The following is a 4,328-nucleotide window of genomic DNA, read 5'->3' as shown; positions in this document are numbered from 1 at the left end:
GGTCTGTGTGACAGACTGACTGACGGCGGAGGGTTTTTGTAAGGAGGGCGAAAGTTTTTCTGCCCCTCTCCTTCCCCCTCCCATCCTTTTCCTCCTTTCTTTAGTTATTGTCCTGGTGATTCACCAAGTTGACGCATCGGCTAAACTTGAAGGAGTCGTTGGAAGCACGAGACTCGAACTTGTCACAACTAATTTCTATCTCTGTGATTCTTCCTTTTCATCAAACATATTGTTATTTCATTCGTTCCATGCTTCATCAGGATATTTGTACATGTTAGCCTATGTCAATGGCATATAGGCTTACCTCAGCGAATTAAAACAGTCTATTTGAATTGAAGTTGAGTGAATGGGCTCTATGAATAGAGCCTGATGCGTTTGTATGTGTGTGGTCATTGTGTATTTAGGTGTGCGTGTGTTAGCCTATGTGAATGTTTGCCTGCTCCACTCCTAACTTTCTCCTTTGTGTTACATTCATTCAATTGGCATTAGCTTTATTGACAGTTAGATTAGTCTGATCTCCTTCTCTCACCTCCACCTGTCAGTCAACATGTGCCATTGTGTACCCATAGTGTGGTCTGCGTTTGATGTGTGTGTGTGTGTGTGTGTGTGTGTTGTTGTGAGAGAGAGAGAAGAGAGAACGAATTGAGAGAGAGAGAGAGAGAGAGAGAGAGAGAGAGAGAATGAATTGGAGAGAGAGAGAGATGAGAGAGGAAAGAGAGAGAGAGAGAGAGAGAGAGAGAGAGAGAGAAGAGGAGGAGAGAGAGAGAGAGAGAGAGAGAGACAGGGTTATGTGCACACTGCCCACAACATGAGGTGGAAACTGAGCTGCACTTCCTAACTCCTGCCAAATGTATGACCATATTAGAGACACATATTTCGCTCAGATTACACAGACCCACAAAGAATTTGAAAACAAAATCAATTTTTGATAAACTCCCATATCTATTGGGTGTAATACCACAGTGTGGCAAACACAGCATCAATATTGTGACCTGTTGCCACAAGAAAAGGGCAACCAGGATTTAAAAAACATTTTATTTAGATTGTACTTTGATTTAAGTAGGCAAGTCAGTTCTCTCTCTTGAATAAATTCTAATTTACAATGACGCCGACACCAGTCAACGCTGGGCCAAATGTGCACTACCCTATGGACTCCCAATCATGGCCGGTTGTGATACAGCTTGGAATCAACCAGGGTGTCTGTAGTGACGCCTCTAGCACCAAGATGCAGGTGTTCTTAGGACTGCTGCGCCACTCGGGAGGCCAAGAACAAACCCCATTGTAAATACAACCTATATTTGTGTTTATTTATTTTCCCTTTGGTACATAATATGACATTTGAAATGTGAGTGTAATGTTTACTGTTCATTTTCTATTGTTAATTTAACTTTTGTTTATGATCTATTTCACTTGCTTTGGCAATGTAAACRTATGTTTCCCATGCCATTAAAAAGCMCTTAAATTGAAATTGAATTGAGAGAGCGACAGAGAGAGAATGATATGTTAAATCTAACAATTTCAAAACTAATATTTAATTATTGTCAAAACATTGAWATGCGTCTGCTCATAGTAGTAGTCATGGTATGTTGATATTGGAACAAGGCAACAGGATTTTACAAAGCTTTTACAGGATTTCAGTAACCTATTAGCGTAATTCCTGTGCCAAAGTAGTACAGAAGGCTATATTGGACAGGACTGGTGGGGAGTCTTGTAGTTTCATCACCATYCATCGTCACAAATTAGCAATTCAATTGGAGAACCTCTCACGCATCTTATAACAACAGGCTGCTGCGTGCACCCCTTAGTGGAGGTGAGCAGCTATTGCATGCAGTTCTGACAACTATGAGAGGTTTATTTGAATTTCATAACAGGAGACAAGTAGGCCTAGCTTAATTAATGACTAAAAKCATTCGTATTAAACAATTCTCACCTATTTCTAGGCCAMGTTGTTTATGTGAGTGTCAGACGAAAGACCTACACGAGTCGGCAGAACACCTTTGAAAAGTGTTACTTTCTGGAAATTAGAACGAAACGGAAGTCAATTCAAAAGTAGTAGGGATTATTTCCGGTGACGTCGGCTCTTGGGCTGATGCTTCACGCGGGAAACAGCGAGGTCTCCTCATCACATTGACAGTAAGACATCAAGTTTGTTCGTTTTATTCAGGGACGAATGTAGCGGATTCTAAGTAGATGTGTATACAACCAAACAAATGAGACCAGTAACATTGGCCTAGCTATTATTGACCTACTGGAGTCAAATAGTTAGCGAAGAAACCCCACATAATCACTAGCCAGCTAACGTTAACATGCTAGCCACACTGRCATCCATTTACTAGCCACATCGCTACGAATGGCCAACAAACTATGGYAGCTAAATAGCTAGTATCGGCATGTTCTTGCCACAAAGAAAGCAGCTAGTTAGCTCCAATTTGCATATTGTTGTTCTCTCAATACTAAGCTTTTATACCCACATTGAGTTGTTACTTGTAGCTAACTTAGCTTGTTAAATATTTACATGGTTGTTATTGGCTAGCTAGCCTAACTACATGTTTTAATTTTACGCGAAGTTCGTTCTATAGTAAATGAAATGTCACTCACATGTTGACTCTCAAGGGAATTAGCTTGCTACCTAATGTTAGCTAGTTAGCTATTACAACTTGGGCTCCTCTGCAAGTTAATAACGTTGCTAACTAATTGTTTGACATTGTTTTATTCTGTGTACTCAGTTGAACATCACTTCTTGTGGAGGCAGAGATGGGAGACACGCTTGAGTTCAACGAGATCTACCAKGAATCCAAGGGGTCCTGGGTCAGTAGCTAGCTTACCTCGTCATGCCGTCTACCATCAGTGTCTTAACTAACCAGGTCCCGGAGAGCCCCATGCTGTGTAGGCTTTTGTTGTAGCCCAGTACTTAGATGAATCAGGTGTTAGTCCTGTCTAGGATGAAAGTAAAACGCATGCCTGTGGGTCTCCACACCTTGTGGGTATCCTGGATCAGGATTGAAGTACACATGGGTAGCATGTATATTAAGGTTGTCATGATACAGGTATCAGATACTAGGAAGGAAGGAAGGAAACAAAACATGAAGCAGACTTCATTTCTTATTTTGGCACCCAGTCACATTTTGTTTATTTGCAAGCTATAGCACACAATATTTGACAAAGGTAGGTTTTAAAGGACCATAGAGTGAAGTCTTTGCTTTGTCTTTGCTTTGAAAATCTGGTAGTGTAAATCAGTGGTTCCCAAACTGCGGGGTGCTTGGGGATCATCCTCCCGCCTAATTGGGTAGTGCATCATCAGTTCCTCTTGTCCTGTTAGTCATTGCCTGACGTTGTGTATTCTCGGGGGTTGACTTTTGGGATTGTACGCTCCCCTATCAGACTATGTTCAATGCTCCTCTCCCAGTTTCATTAATTCGTTCCTCAATTGCAAATATGGAACAAACTACAGTTAACAACCTTTCTGCAATTCCTAGATTATTGTCCAATCACCGTATTGCGAATACTACTCACATGCAGAGAGGTATTGTTAGTAGTAATCTTGTCCCCATAAAATTGAGCTCTGTCAATAGCTCGAAAATGGTTTATTGCTCATCCAGTGCAGCTTCAGGTGCTACCTTGGATACTCCATCTGATATGAATTCCCGTAGCAATGGTATTGGAATAATTCATTTGAATGCTAGAAGCCTGATCCAAAAGTTGGACTTTATTGAAATTTTGGTCTCACAATCAAATGTTGACGCTCTGATTGTATCTGAATCGTGGCTGTGTGATTCTGTGCCAGATTCAGATGTTCAGTTGATTGGATACAATATTTATAGAACTGATAGAGTTGGTAGAGGTGGTGGTATTGCGATTTATGTTAAATGCTGCTTAAATGTTTCTGTGTCCATATCAACCTCTGTCTCAAAGCAATATGAATGTCTAGTTTTAAACGTGGTACTTGGTAATAATGCTCATTTAACTCTAGCAGGGGTATATCGCCCCCCCTCAGCTCCTCCTTGTACTCTATGCAAATAAAACCCAACTGGTGTGTATTATGGGGGATATTAATGTTAGAATAATAAAATGGATTTACCTTTAGGGTAAAAAGAGTTTGGGGAATTTTTACATGGGGGGGTTTATCCCTTTAAGTTTTTGGGGGAAAAAACGGGTTTGGGTTAGTTTGTAATCAAGCTTGAGGTTTTTTTAATTTTTTTTAGAAAACAAAAGACTCAGTAAAAATGCTTTAATTTAATGGATACTGGTGAGAGCAATCACAAGTTAAATCTCAAAGTGCAGTAAATTTCAGAAGTTGTGCATAGATAGACATGTATGAATAGATTTAG

The sequence above is a fragment of the Salvelinus sp. IW2-2015 genome, linkage group LG8 (genome assembly GCF_002910315.2).
Source record: "Salvelinus sp. IW2-2015 linkage group LG8, ASM291031v2, whole genome shotgun sequence".
In the NCBI taxonomy this organism is placed as follows: Eukaryota; Metazoa; Chordata; class Actinopteri; order Salmoniformes; family Salmonidae; genus Salvelinus; species Salvelinus sp. IW2-2015.
This window is presented reverse-complemented; position numbering follows the sequence as displayed.